At 39.0% G+C, this 16,743-nt stretch overlaps 1 protein-coding gene across 3 annotated transcripts in view; it reads right to left on the minus strand.

Annotated features, from left to right (window-relative positions):
- The window catches only part of PIP4K2A (phosphatidylinositol-5-phosphate 4-kinase type 2 alpha), a 184,832-nt gene that overhangs the window by 132,507 nt on the left and 35,582 nt on the right, over positions 1 to 16,743 (minus strand). The gene's annotated exons all lie outside the window — the stretch shown is intronic.

The following is a 16,743-nucleotide window of genomic DNA, read 5'->3' on the forward strand; positions in this document are numbered from 1 at the left end:
GGGCTTATATCAGAAATCTAAAAGAATATGAAGAGAAAAAAATAAAAATCACTGACTATCATCCAGGGATAGTCACCATAAATGTTTTTGATATATATTCTTCTAGACATTTTTCTCTACAATATTCTATAAATATTTTTTATAAAAGTGGAAAGCATACTATACATACTATTTTGCAAATTAATTCTTCATTTATATTCCACATAAATACACAGTCACATGATTTGTAATGACATAGGACTCAACTGTGTAACCACACCATCATTTAATCTCACTGTTGTGTGTTTACAATTTTCCCCTCATTTTGGCCATTATAAACAGAGTTGCATGACAAATATTACTGTATATACATTCTTCTAAAAAGATGTTCCTAAATTAGCTAAATCAAAATAAATTCCTAGAGGAAGAATTACTAAGGTCAGGGGTATGCCTACTTAAAGCTCGCTCGCTCTCTCTCTCTCTCTCTCTCTATATATATATATATATACACACACACACACACACGCTATTGTTCAGAAAGACTATTAAATTATATTCTCATCAGCAATGTGTAACTGTTGTTTTAACTTACATGGATTACTACTGTGACTGAACATATTTTCATGTTTCCTGGCTATTTATATTTTTTATCTGTGGTTTTTCCTCTTCATGGTTTTTTTAATTCCATTTTCTACAGAATTACTTTTTCTTGTTGATCGCACACAATAGTATGCCTTCATGCTTGCCAATTTTTCTCCATTTTTTCTTTTGATTTTACTTATGATAAGCATTGATAAAAGAAGTTTTCACTCTTATGTGGTTAAACCTATTAGTCTTTAAGCCCTTTGTTTTCTATTTGGTATGTATATGCTTTTAAACAAAAATTCTACAATCCAAAATGTTTTACTTTTATTTTTTAATGCTAATAAATAATGTCAGAGTTTCAACACAAAATAAACATTTAGCTGTATGGTTTCAGTATGAAGTACTACATACTGAGAGCCACAAATATCTTCTAGGTCTTAAAATATATTACATTTGAAAGTGAGAATTCTATTTGGGTGAATTTGCAGATTTCATTAAAACTTTGAGGTTTATATTAGAATACTAATAACACAAAATGGAAAACTGGACTTCATTGTCCTTTTGCCCCCCACTCCATGAAGTTTTCTTTTTCTTTCACATTACATAAACATAGGGTCCTTGAAAAAAATTCAAGTAGAGAAAAATAAGGAAAAAAACACATTTTAATAGCAATACCCAAGATAACCATAATATTTTGATTTCTGTATACATATGCTTATGCATATATTTAATACATTCATATACACACACACATTTTTACATAAACGAAAAATTGGCTTTATGATATCTGTCTTCATCACTTTACTTTTTTCCCTCTAACCATCCTGTAACTTTCAAACTTTCGCAAGCCAAGGTGGGCAGCTTGGTTCATATGTGTGACAACAAAGGCAACAAGAGAAATGCTTTGCATTTTAAAAATATGAAATCCCATTACATGTATTTCTCTGAACTTGCCTTTTCCTAAACTATGTCATACAGATCCCTCCTACACAACTGGTCTAGCTCGCTTTTAATTATATTACTTCAGAGAGTGAATGCACTATAATTTATTCAGCTGTTCCACTACTGACAGTCATTCACTTTGTTTCCAATGTTTCTTTTGAGACAGGGTCTCACTCTGTCACCTGTGCTGGAGTACAGTGGCACCATCATGGCTCACTGCAGCCTCAACCTCCTGGGCTCAAGAGATCCTCCTGCCTCAGCCTCCCAAGTAGTTGAGACTCCAGAGGTGCACCACCACCACTGGCTTTTTTTTTTTTTTTTTTTAAGAACGAAGTAATGCGGTCTCACTATGTCACCCACACTGGTCTCAAACTCCTGGGCTCAAGCAATCCTCCCACCTCGGCCTCCCAAAGTGCTGGGATTACAGGTATGAGACCACTGCACCTGGCCTGTTTCCAAAGTTTAGATGCAATACACAATGATGCTATAAATACATTTATATACACAGACATATACATATATATACACACACACAGACACATACATATACATATATACATGTACACACACACAATTTTACTAACCAGTGCTTTCAGTTCTATGGGATAGATTATCAGAAGTGGGACTGTAGATCAAAGGCCATATATATTAATTTTGATTACTATTTTCAGATGGCTTTCCAGGAATGCTATATAAACATACAACATTCTCTACAATGTCTGAGATAGGGTTCTAATAAACTTGACCAAGGAAAGGTTGCCTTGCCACCTATCTTGAGGAAAAAAATCTAATACAACACATTTTAATTATTCTCCTCTAACTCCAATAAGTTTTGATGCTACTTTCATTACTCTCCTTATTTCCCAAAAACGCTTTTACCAATATTACATAGGGAAACACAGAAAAGAATACATTACACAAATTCTTCCACCATGAATTTCAAAATAAGATCTGAGAAGTGTTGAGAGTTATGATGACTTTAAAGTATATTGTGTAACTTACTGATTATCAACCAGTTTTTATGTTGGCCATCTAAACTACAGGGGGAGAAAAACATACCTTCATATAAAACTCACGGGAGAAACCATGACCTTTCAATGCTCTTTTCCCAACTTCCCAAAGAAAAGGAACAGCTTTGTATGCAGCAGGAAGGCATTAATTTAGGAAGCCTGCTTTGAAAAATTATCGATCCCAAAAGATATTATCAAATCCTTAAGTAGAACTAAGGAACAGCTCTAAAATTCTACTCAGAAGGCAATTCCAAACACCCAGGCTAACAACAGCTCCTGTGTCAACATCCTGCAGCTGGCTTATCATCAAATGCTTTCTTCAGTCTGCACAAACCCCAAGTGTGGTTCTTCTTAAGTTCTCCCTGCACTGTTTCCGGCACCTACAATTTTTTTTTTTTTTTCCTGCAGGCCTCATCTGAAACAGGGTTCACCAAGTAGTCACTTGCATTTGATAAGCCCTACTACCCCTTTGCTCCCCGAACGTACATTTTCCCATTACATTTGTAGGAAGTTTTTAATAGTCCTATACTGATAGGAATAATATGCCAATACAGCATCAGAACAACCCATATCCGCATCTCTGCAAGAAAGTTAATCATTGACCGATGTCATTCTATGAGGCACATGTAAAAAGGGCAGGTGATTCTATTCACTACTTGCTTAATAACAATTACTTTCCAATTAATATTAATAACTATATCAAATAACATGGAAAGAAACAAATACCCACATTTCCAACTCAGACTATAACTTTGTAAAAATAATCATGTATTGACTGGCACAGAAGTCCTTCATCAGATTCAGAATAATATTTGCCATGATCATGTAAAACGCCTTATTTTGCCAGGTGAAAGTGGGCACTAATGGTTTCATATGATGCTTAAAAGAGCAAGATCTTGATCAAGTCGCAAGGAAATTAAAATAACTAGTGTTCGATTACATTCCACTAACTAGCCTTAAATTAATTTAGTTTCTCAAGTGGAAAAAAGAAAGCAACCACAGAGTTTTGATGTGTATATTCAAACAGAGCATGTTAGTCTTGAAATATTACATAATTTTGTATGAATACCAAATTAGAATTATGGTAGCAAATACCTTAAGATTTTACTCTGAGTCCTTTGGCTTTGAATGTGTTGTTTTCATCCAAAAGATTAAAGTGGGAAAGTAACATCTATGTGGTTTTACTCATTCTTCAACAAACTGAAGATCACTTATAAAACTGATAATCGTAAAAACAAATTTAGCACCTAACAAATGACGTGCCTCTCATGTCACATTCCGTGAGATACATATTTATACACCAAGACAGTAATCTGGGAGGTTATAAAATTAAAATTATCTTATAAAATGAATCCTTTGCCTTTATTTTTTAACTAGAAAATATGTCTTCCAGCTTTTCCCAGAAACTAATACTTGTAAAAAGAAGATTTTGAAAAAAAACTTTGTAACAATTTTAAAACTTCTCCAAAAATTTTTAGAAATCATACTTTCATGATTGAAATGACTCTTAGCCAGAGAAAATCCTGAAGTTTTCAGTGAACTTCTAAGTAATGTGTGTGTGTGTGTGTGTGTGTGTGTGTGTATGTGGGCGGGGGGAGAGGGGGAGAGAAGAAGGGGGAGAGAGGGAGGGGGAGAGAGAGGGAGAGGAAGGGGGAGAGAGGGAGGGGGAGAGAAGGAGGGGGAGGGGGGAGAGAAGGGGGAGAGAGGGAGGGGGAGAGAAGGGGGAGAGAAGGGGGAGAGAGGGGAGAGAAGAAGGGGGAGAGAAGGGGGAGAGAAGGGGGAGAGAGGGAGAGGAAGGGGGAGAGAGGGAGGGGGAGAGAAGGGGGGAGAGGAGAGAAGGGGGAGAGAGAAGGGGGAGAGAGAAGGGGGGAGAGAATGGGGGGAGAGAATGGGGGGAGAGAGGGATGGGGAGAGAGGGAGGGGGAGAGAGACAGAGAGATAGACAGAGTCTCACTCTGTCACCCAGGCTGGACTGCAATGGCATGGTCTTGGCTCACTGTGACCTCCGCCTCCCAGGTTCAAGCAATTCACCTGCCTCGGCCTCCCGAGTAGCTGGAACAACAGGTGCGTGCTACCACTCCCGGCTAATTTTTGTATTTTTAGTAGAGACAGGGTTTCACTATGTTGACCAGGCTGGTCTTGAACTCCTGACCTCGTGATCCACCTGCCTCGGCCTCCCAAAGTGCTAGGATTACAGGCGTGAGCCACCGCGCCCAACCCTAAGTAGTATTTTTTAAAGTGGTCTTTAAAATTCCCTGCATTAAAATTTTAAAGGATTCTCTCAATGTTTCCCAGTAGGCCTTTTCATCACAGACTATCACCAACTAGACAACGGGCTGAAGTCAAAGCAAAACTAAGACCTCTCCTGGCTAAGTAGCACAAAGTGTTTTGTTTTTGTTTTTGTTTTTAATGGTATGCTAGATGAACTAGATGCTTCTGGATCATATTTAAATATACCAAGTAAAAACCCTTCACTGGCTTACAGAGTAGGCAGCTCCCAACATACAATTGGGCTGTGTTTCAAAAGTGAAGTTCTAAGCTCATTATTTGGAACTCAGAATGCATTTTCCTGAAAATTCAATGTTATAAATAGAAGTTGGTTTTCTGAACTAGTCTGCAAAATTCTATATGACCCACCATGTAAATGAAATACCATGCATGTGGATCAACGCAGAAAATACTAGAAAATAAGTTCCTTTGCAATACACAGTCTACTAGCAACAGTAGACATTAAACCAAACAAAACACAAATGGGAATTCATGTAAGAAACATTAACTTCTCTTGAAGCCTGACGCTTCAAGCAAAACACGGTTTGGGCTATTTTTGTAAAGAAAAAGTACCAAATAAGATATTTTAACAGTAAACTTTGGGGATGTTTCTTCATGTTTTGCTTCTGTTGGCTCAATTTTCTGTTTTAATACATTTCATTTTTAATAAAACACTCCTGGTTTTAATACTCTTTGTTGCTAGCTGATAATTTGAACATGTCTATGGAGCTTTCAAGAGCTCTGGGGACTAAGAACACTACATTCACGTTTCACTTTGCTTCAGAAATGTGGCTCTGAAATCCTTTGATAGGGAAGTGTGACAGTACTAGCCATATGCTTTGCAACTATAATGAGGGGAGATTTTTGGCTCACAAAGAGAATGAGTTAAAAGGAAATTAGGAGAGACTGAAGATCAAAAAAGGAAAGAAGGAAAGGTATGTATAGTTATGAGCCGCATAACAACACTGCAGTCAAGGACACCGCCTATACACGACGGTGGTACCTTAAGATTGTAGGTGTGTGGCAGGCAACACTACCTAGGTTCATGTGAATACACTCTGTGATGTTCACGCAACGACATAATCGCCTAACAACACATTTCTCAGAACACATCCCTATCATTAAGCAACACATGACTATGTATAAATGAAAAAAAAACAAAAACAAAAACACACACACACACACACACAAAACAATACAACTGTCAGAAGCAAAAACCAAGCTATGAAAAAAAGAAAGAAAAGCAGCACTCCTCCCCACTAAGTCCTCTCCACTGAGTCCAGACAACAAACCCTGTAGGTAAAGCAGTTGAGGCTATGGACACCGGGTTTACTGTGGACGTGCCCACTGGAGAGGCCATGCACATTCAGAGGACACCATGGATGCAGGATACAGATGGTCTGCAACTTGCCACGTTCCACGTGCAGTCACTGGGGCAATAGAGCTTGGAAGACTTTGTGCAATCACTTTTTTATCAAACATTTTTTGCTAGCAAAAAATATGAATGGCTTTCTGATTTCTAGTCTGCATATTTGTTTATTTGCAAAATCTCAGTGAAAATGAATGACTATGACCTGTCAGTTCACAAGCTGACCATGAATACAGAAAGCCAGGCTGGGTCAGTCACTAGAAGCAGAGCACTTCATCTGGACATTATGGGACCTCAGCATGATCCATACATAAATTAGAGTCCCGGGCTACCATGACCTATTGTGTTTCTTAGTGCTTCTGTTAACTGCAGTCTTAATCATACCACATGTAATTTACAACTCACTCTGACAACTAAGTATGACAGGCCAGGTGTTGTGGCTCAAGCCTGTAATCCCAGAACTCTGGGAGGCCAATGCAGGAGGATCACTTGAATCCAGAAGTTTGAGACCTGCCTGGGCAACATGGTGAAATCCCATCTCTACAAAAACTAAAAAAATTAGTCAGGCGTGGTGGTGCACCCCTGTAGTCCCAGCTATCTGCGAGGCTGAGGGAGGAGGATCGCTTGAGCCCAGGAAGTTGAGGCTGCAGTGAGCTGTTAATGGCATCACTGTACTCCAGCCTGGGCAAAAAACAAAATCAAAACAGGATGACAGCAAACACACTCTTTAAGGTCTACCTGACTGACAAACTTCTTCTATATGTAAACAGCTGTGACCTTACTTCTATGGGGTGTTCACTACAAAGACATGGGTTCATTTATTTGTCCTCTTACTGGGCAATTATTTATTGCATACGTACAGTATATCAAAATATATTCCAAGGGCTAACAGTGCAATTAACAGTAATTTCAAAAATTTTTTCTTACCCATATCTTCTGCATTTTCCATAACATGTTGTTTACATAATTTCAAAGCTAATTTAATAAAAACTCACTTTTATATTTCTCCATAGTATTCAAAAACAGTTCACCACACACCCTAGAAATATTTAAAAATACTGTGGACTTTGCACGTATTACAACCAATTGATATTAATCATTACAAACACTTGATTATCTCCTTCCACTAAAAATTCCTGCTAAGGACAGTAACATATTCTAGCTTTTTTTTAAAAACGGCAAATATAAGTGTGACACTAGAAACTATAATTTGCTTGCAAGTATAGTCACAGCTGCAGTGAGCACAAAGTTCCTGGAATAAATTGGCTCAGAGAAGAAAGAGCAGAGAAGCAGTCATCATATTGGCATCATCCCATCGGGCATCCAGTAACTACTGGCTCTGATGTGAATGCCTTTCCCTTCACTGAGTACCCAAGAGACACTGTGGTAAATCCTCGTGTTTCTTAGTGAAAAGCCAGGGAAAGCAAACATATATTATATACATATAATTCACACACCCACGTGCACACATATATATACCTTTACACATATTTATATATACACATACACTAATATTAGTCTAAAATATTATAGAAATGGTTAATTCAACATACTATTGAATGCCTTTGGCAATAAACCATTATAGAAAGAAATATGAGTAAATAACAATGCAGACAAAGAAGGGGGAAGAAAGACCTGGTAAGCCTTAACTACTAGTCTCTTCTGGGTGGAGACAGTACACCTGATGAACTTTTACTAAGAACTGGCACTTATTAATGACTTGCTCTGGTCAGCCATTGATCTGAGGAGTTTGCCTAAACCGTCTCACTGCATCCTCAGAACCACACTCCTAGGGTGCACCGCTGGAAGGCAGCAGCCTGATGCCTGGCACTGTGATAAACAAGACTGCCCACATGGGTTCGAGGCTGTGCGAATCATTACGGGCATCGTAAGAGGACACAGGATGCTGGGAGGCAAAGGGGTACAACCAGATCTAGGGGACCCTCTTGAAGAAATGTCATTTATGTTAAGACTTGAAGAAAAGGTTACTGAGAAGGCAGTTTTCACTATTAATTGCCTGAATTTTCTGATTTACTTGGAAAATACATACACACACACACACACACACACACACACACACACACACACGTGGTCTAGGACTCTCCTCCAAGAGTATTTTTCTAGCTAAATGCAGAGATGCCGTTGTTCTTTCATGAAGTAGACAGGCTCATAACCACCAAGAAACACAAAAAATGTCTGGACTAGCACCCACTGAGAGGAATAAATTATTAAAATAACTAATAATATAATATCTGTTAATGTGAAATAATTTGTTTTTGGCAACCAATGTTTCAGTGTAAGTCAAAGCTATTAGAAAAATATGCAGCTATATTTTACATATAGCCCCTAACTACAAAAACTAGAGTATAAGGTATATCACAACCTGAAGCACTGCTCTTCCTCCAAAGACTCTTTGGTCTTTTTCTGTAATAGAACGAGAATTACAAAGTACAATATGCAGTTATTGTTAAAGGAATAAAAGGAGGCCAGCCATCTAACACATTTAATGCTGCTACATCATGAATAATATATCAGCATCAGCATCCTGAAAACAAGGTTCCCCTGGCTGCCCTGACAGCTCTGAGTCGGGAGACGGGGGCGGCAGGGGGTGGTTGTCGGGGGTGGACAAGATTAAAAAACAGAATCCAATGCACTGTCCTTGAACAGTGAACTATTCACACCTTCATAACCACTTCCAAATAATTACAAAAATGGATAAAGAGATTTGTCTATAGTGATTTAATCTGGAGAACACGCCCACTTCGGTTTCTGATATGTGCGTGTTTCTTGCTAATGCCGATTTTTGTAATTACAATACTTGAATGTCACAGGTGTACTTGTGAATACATACAGGGATAGGGAAAATCCAGTCACATCTGTGAGGCATCTGCACACAAGGGGCATGGGAGCTGGGAAAGGGTCAGAGAAAACAGAAATGAACATTTACGTCCAGAGGAGACGGATGCGGAGATCGATTCCAGAAGGGCCTATTAAGAAGGGATGGAGAAGCAGAAAGGCCTAGACAACCAGACAGATGCACAGAAAAAGACCAATGGATACAAATCTGATAACTCACGCAAGTCACACCAACCTTAATTTAGGATGTCCGTGTTCAAAATATTGCCAAACTCAAGACAGTTAACACCCAGCCCTCAACTTCTTAAAAAGGTGAGCAGCAGGTTAACATGTCATTCTCCAACAAGCAGCAATATGAAAGCTTTCCAGAAAATGAGTTTCTGAGAAGCCTTCTAGTATTAACAGAGCTTCACTTCCAGCTAAGGAAACGGAGATCCAGTGATCTCTCTCATTCCTGCAGCCTCATTTCCTGTCTCCCCGTCCAGGGCCGCCTCCTGAACTGGTGAGTGATCTGAACACACCTGGGGTCTATCTGCCTTGCTATTTGATTGCCTCTAGTCAGAATGCCCTACAAAGCCCCTGATCCCCACAGTGATGACTTCTACCTAATTCAGGCATCACCTCCTCCAGGAAGTCTTTCCCATTACTTCCCGCCAAGGATGGTTTGGGTTCCTTCCCTTACGTCACAAAATACTCCATACACATCTCCATCTAAGCTTTATTATAATTATGCTTATCTCTGTGATCCTCCAACTAAACGAACTGATTCCTTACAGGAAGGAATTGGGTTTTATTCATTTTTGTATGCCCAGGACTCAGTGCAGGAAAATGCAATAAATATGTATGCATGAATTAATTAAAACGACCACAGCAGTCAAAGCTAGACCTAGAACTAGAACCAGGTTCCCTGGCCCTGGCCCAGGGGTCTTGCATCAAGCCCAGGGTATATTAAACTCAAAGTAGCATGAGACAACCAGAAAGTTTAAAAGGAATAAAAATTATTCTAATACAATTTAAATATACACCAAACACAATTCCAAAACAACCATAACTTCCTGTTCTCCTCCTGCAGCCCCTCAACACCAGAGGGGGAAAAAAAATCCCAAGATTCATGTAATTGTGGACTATTACGTAATAGGAAGATAGAAGGCACTGTTCCCAACACAGCCAATAATAAACTAGACCCTAACAAAATGACTGGCAGTCCTTATAATTTTAGCCCAGGGAGAATAAGAAGGGATACTATTTTTATTCATAACACTAATCCTTTTTCTTTGGTAATATACTGGATGGGACTAATTTCTATGGGTAATTATATGGTCCCTCAAACAGAATAGGTTTTTCTTTAGCTTTGTTTTATTGAATTCACAGAGTCATCCCAGAGGAATATTATAGCCAAATAAAAAGTCATTTCGCCAAATGAAAGCTCAACTTACTTAATTTACTTTCTTCAAAAATGTGAGGTTTTTTTTTTTAACCCCATTGTTTTGGTTATACACAGAACCTTTGCTTTTCTTCTGCTGCTTTCTCCTATCTCTAATTTGGTGTCTTATCTATTTCATGCAAACTAACAACCAAACGTTTAGCCACAGGGACACAGACTGATCATCCTGGACTTCCAGCAACCAGCGGACACTGTCTTGTGCATGGCGGGTATTCACAAAGCATTAATTAGCCTTCATATCAAACACGGTTCTCCTCTAATAACCCCTTCAAGCTTATATCATCTTCTTTTGGTGAATTCTGCCTCCAAAAACACTGTTTCCATACATACCAGACACTTTGACTCCTACGAACCATGCTGTGGTGATCACAGAAACACAAGAAGAGACTTGAGAGCAAAAAAAAAAAAAAAAACGGAAGACCAGACCAGCTGTTTCTCCTACTCCAAGTTCATTTCAGTCATCCAGTTACACATTCAGCAAATACTTATCGTATATCTACTTTATGCCAGTCACTATGTTAGGTGTAGTTCTTTAACTCTTAGCTTTAGCTGACAATAGGTAGAAATGTTTTCTGAAAATGGAATTTTATATTCTTTAGAGCATCGAAAATAAATTTGAACCACTAACGAGTTTTGTCATACTAAGAAATTGCCAGCCAGGCACAGTGATTCATGCCTGTAATCCCAGCACTTTGGGAGGCCAACGTGGGAGGATGCTTGAGGCCAAGATTTCAGGACCAGTCTGGGCAACATTGCAAGACTCAGTCTCTACCAAAAAAAAAAAAAAAAAATCAACAGCCAGGAGTGGCGGTGTGCCTATGGTCGCAGCTACTCAGCATGAGGCAGGAAGATCGCTTAAGCTCAGGAGTTTGAGCTGCAGTGAGCTATCATCATGCCACTGTACTCCAGCTTGGGCAACAAAACAAGACTCTAGGATCCTGTCTTTAAAAAAAAAAAAAAAAAGTCCAACTATATTTTTCATGGGCAGCTAAAAGACAGCCAACATAACTATTAATCAGAGAACTTACTTTATTGCTTTAAGAGAAATGGCTCAGAACAGTCATCACTGATATGTGACATCTTTCTGACCCTTCGTTCTTATAATTTACATATTATTCATTCAATGTTGATTACTATATTGACTAAAAATTGGGAATATGTGTATTCACATAAGAGTGGAGATAGCAGCAAGCAAATGAAATTCTTCTATCCTAGGTACCATTACAATGAAGTATTACCTGATACTTTTGCTTTACCTCTTAGAACACTGTTGAGGAGAATCTGGGCGTGGTGATTCATGCCTGTAATCCCAGCACTTTGGGAGGCCGAGGCAGGCGGATCACGAGGTCAGGAGTCCGAGACCAGCCTGGCCAACATGGTGAAACACCATTTCTACTAAAAATACAAAAATTAGCCGAGCATGGTGGCACGTGCCTGTAATCCCAGCTACTCAAGAGGCTGAGGCAGGAGAATCCCTTGAACCTGGGAGGCGGAGGTTATAGTGAGCCAAGATTGCACCACTGCACTCCAGCCTGGGCGACAGAGCAACACTCTGTCTCAGAAAAAAAAAACAAAACACTGTTGAGGAGAAACAGTAAATAAGAAATGTCAATAAACAAGCCATTATAAGTAATGAAAAGACTCTCCTGAACAAGCAGAGTGGTTCCCTTAAATGATCAGTGTAGTATAATTCTCCTGACACGTTCCGTGAATGAGCCCTCATGTCCACTCTACATAATGCTCAGAGAAGAGGGCAATGCCAGGAGGTGCTGAAGCCTGACTAGTTCCTGGCTGTCATTCTTGAACAACACAGTGTTTCTGACATTTCCCGACTTTGAAGAAGGAAACCGATCTACAAAAAAATCAAATAATTTATTGTACATTTTCTATTCCTTAAATACTGTGGAAACTGTGGCTAGTATTTCTCAATAGCCATTAACAGGGAAACAGACACACTGTTGCCATTTCCTGGCCACTTCTTTGTCCCTGTGCTCCATGATGGCACATGGAGCTCCTTTTCCTGTCTTTTTGTCTCTTCTTTCCTGTCATCTTTTCAGCTCCTTTTCCTGTCTTTTCATCTCTTCCTCAGCCTCAGTGGAGAGCGTTTTTGAAGCATCTGTTTCCACTGACAGCAGAGGCTCAAAAACTGTGGTCCCAGTAACAGTACTTTCATTTCCTGAGTTTCTTCTGCTCAATAAGACCCTTGACCAACTTGCATTAAACAGCAAATAAAGTTAAGACTTCATCTAAAGTCATCAAAATGTATTCCCTTCAGATGGAAACCAGTACCTACAGAAGTTGTTCACAGTGATGACCTATTGCTCCCAAAGGGCCATGTAACAGTGCAAAGACTTCAAGGACCAGTCTTCACCAGAATTTGTAACCAATCTTTAAACCTATCATCTCTCAGCTTTGTCTCACTACTTGAAGAAAACAGCATTTAATGTAGATAATGGCCAGATCAAGAGGGGCATTCTAAAAATCTGAATGTGGCACGACAGAGTTCTAGGTGGAGAGTCTTCATCTGCTACATCATCTCATCCAGCAGAGAGGAACAAGGGCAAGAGACTAACCAGAGGGAATATTTGGCTCAGTGATGGGCTGATAAGGGAGACCTTTCCTAGGCTCTTCCTGCTGATGAATCAGAGAACAATAAGTAAAAGTTACATTTGTTTAACTGGGGCAACTGCTATAGTCCAGGCACTGTTCTGGGTGCTGAGGATACAGCATTGAATGAAAGAGAAAACATTCCTTTCCCTCATGGAACTTCTTAGCAGAGGAGGAAGTCGACAATTAAAAAACCAGAATGTCACTCGGTACTAAGTGCTACAGGGGAGAAAGGCTTAGTTCAGGGGGATGGGAAAAGCTGAATACTGGGAGATGCTGTTTTGCCTAAGAAGCTTACAACTATTTATTACCTGCTGGTAGGTTAGTCTGGCACTATCTATGCCACCAATACTAGAAATAGGAGATGAAAAAGCATGATTTTATTGCAAATTACTTTCCTTATATTTATCTTTCCAGTTATGCTTAGGGCATTATATTCATTTTTTAAAAGCTATTATCTGTGACTTTCACATCAAGATATTAAAGGAGGTTACAATGTACATGTTTTGCATATACATGTTTGCATCACATGGCAAAGGAGGTGTTGGGTCCAGCTGGGGTTGAGAATTCCTCCTGGGGTGTGTTCATTCACTGGGTGGGCTCTGGTCACGATTCCACAACAGGCCCGACCCCTCCTGGAGACTGTATTATCATAGGGAACCAGACTGAGACTTAATGTGACAAGTTATAAAAGTGTTTTAAAGGAAGGAAAGGAGGGGCTTACACAGAGATAGGGCTGGGGCGAGGGTCTGTTTAGTTATGAGGCGCCCCCCAGAGGGAGAGTAGGCTGCTGGAACACGCTCTCAAGGTTGCATTTTACACTAGGGCACATCTCCCTTCAGAGAGCCACAAGGCAAGCATTCAGCAGCCACACGTGGCTTGTGGCTCGTGGCTGCATGCGGGATCCTGCAGAATGATGAAATATAATGAGCTCTGAGAGGACGAATTTGGAAGCTGAGTGACGGGTTCATGCATATTCCCTGTACTTTTGAAATGTTTTAAGTTTCCCTCAATAAAAAGGTAAAAGAAAAAAAAAGTCCTCAAACCCACTTCCACTTGTCAGTTTCCTACAAACTACTCACTTAGCTTACTCAGTTCACGGCATGCAATAAAAGATCCTTCAACCCATCAGAAAATGTTTCTAAGATGAAGCTAAAATATAATTTAGCATCTCAATCAGTCAGTAAGGTCCTAAAGTGGGCTTCTAGCCAAAGTTTAAATGACGGTAACAATTCAGAGGTTTGCTAAAAGGAGGCTGCGTGTGGTCTAAGGAAGAGTCAATATCATAGGCCACTAAGGGCTCTTAAAAAGAATCTAAAAATACGAAAACACTCATCCACTACTTTGGCTCCTCTAAATGAATAGCTGACTATTAATCACAGTAACACAGATTTTACAGGGCAGACATCAGTTAAAGCTCCTGTACATTTTTCACTTTTAAACCATGATGAATGAATGATATAAAAATTATGTTCAATTTTAATTGCTGGACTTTAAAAAAAAAATCTTTATTTTGTCACAATTGCCTTCTCGGTGTTACCCCTGCCAACTCCCCTTTCAACAAGAGAAATGAGATACCAGGGACCAGAGCAGAGCCAGCAAGGTTCTACTTTCTCAGTGATCCCATTAGGTTCATACATCAGCAGATATGGCTCCACACATGTGTGTGTCTTCAGGCAGTCCCTGAATTCTTCTTAGCAGTGCATGATAAAAAGAACACACATACATACACACACACTCCAAATACAAGACTGAGAATGAACACTGGCATACTTTTCTTAATGGCTATTTCCCAAACCTTTCTGCATTTCTTTCCTTTGTTGTTCTATGGGAGAAAAGTCTGTTTTACTTCCTTAAAGACAGTAAAAAATAAAAATAAATAAATAAAAATAAGCTGTTGAAAGAGCAACAGAATGTGAAGGCAACCCAGCTTTATGAAATGAGTTTGCGGTGATGAAAACTCTTCTCCAGCAGATTCCTATTCTTTTTTTCCTAGCCAGCTAACTAGAGAGCTCAAGTTCTAATGTCAGACAAATCTGATACTTAGATTCTGAAGGAAGCTTCCCATTCCGCCCTAGGTAATGTATCCTGTAGGAATAAAGACAACATAATAAATGTACACAGTTTTGCAGTCTTATTTGTGGCAAAACCCAAAAAACTGGAAATAGGTTAAGTCCATCAATAGGAAATGGTTGAATACATTAAGGTCTATTTATACCTAGAGTATTAGACAGCTATGAAAAAGAATGTGTTCCACATGTATTGTCCTTGAAGGATCTGCCTTTTAAAAAATACAGCAGAATGAGCTATAAAGTGTACAATAAATGAATAAAGTAATATTTTTTAAAATCCTCTAAAATCTTTGTGACTTGTGTTAGGCAATGGTTTCTTGGATGTGACACCAATGACAGCAACAAAATAGAGGAATTGAACTACATCAAAATTTACACCTAATGCTGCAAACAAACACTATCAAAGTGAAAAGAAAACAAAATGAGAGAAAATATTTGCAAATCTGACAAGTAATTTTTATTCAAAATATATAAAGAACTCTTACAATTCAATAAAAAGACAACCTAATTTAAAAATGGCCAAAATATTTGAACAGCTATGTCTCCAAAAAAGATATAAAAATTGCCAATAAGCCTATGAAAAGATACTCAATATCATCAGTTCTTTGGAACATGTGAATCAAAACCACAATGAGATACTACTCTTTCATACTTACTAGGATGGCTGTAAGAAGGACAGACAACATCAAGTATTGACATGGATGTAGTGAAATTAGAAACTTCATACATTGCTAGTAAGAATGTAAAATTATACAGTTGCTTTGGCAATTCCTCAGAAAATTAAACACAGAGTTACCATATAACCCAACAATTTCACTACTACGTATGTACCCAGGAAAAATAAAAACATGGATCCACACAAAAACTTCTACACAAATGTTCATAGCAGCATTATTCGTAAAAGCCAAAACATGGACACAATCCAAAGGTCCATTAATTGGAGAAAAGATAAACAAAATGTGGTCTATCCACACAACAGAGTATGTATTACTTGACCTCCATAAAAAGGAATTAAGTATTGTTACAAGATACAACGTGGATGAACCCTGGAAACCTTATGATAAGTGAACAAAGCCAGTCACAAAAGCCCACATACAAATCTACAGAGACAGGAAGTAGTTTAGGTTGCCTAGGGCTGGGGATAGGGGTTGGGGAGAAATAAGGTTTGGGTTTCTTTTAGAGAGGATGAAAATGTTCTAAGATTAGATTGTGAGAATGGTTTATACACCCCCCATATTTAAATAGTATATAATAATATATACTATATTTTAGTAAATATACTAAAAAGCAATGAATTGCATATTCTAAATGGTATTTGAATTGTACACTTTATATCATGTGTGAATTACATCTCACTACAGCTGTCTTGAAAAAGGATTCCTGGCCGGGCGCGGTGGCTCAAGCCTGTAATCCCAGCACTTTGGGAGGCCAAGACGGGCGGATCACGAGGTCAGGAGATCGAGACCATCCTGGCTAACACGGTGAAACCCCGTCTCTACCAAAAAATACAAAAAAACTAGCCGGGCGAGGTGGCGGGCACCTGTAGTCCCAGCTACTCGGGAGGCTGAGGCAGAAGAATGGCGTCAACCCGGGAGGTGGAGCAGTGAGCTG

The sequence above is a fragment of the Trachypithecus francoisi genome, unplaced genomic scaffold, assembly GCF_009764315.1.
Source record: "Trachypithecus francoisi isolate TF-2019V2 unplaced genomic scaffold, Tfra_2.0 Lachesis_group9, whole genome shotgun sequence".
NCBI classification, from domain to species: domain Eukaryota; kingdom Metazoa; phylum Chordata; class Mammalia; order Primates; family Cercopithecidae; genus Trachypithecus; species Trachypithecus francoisi.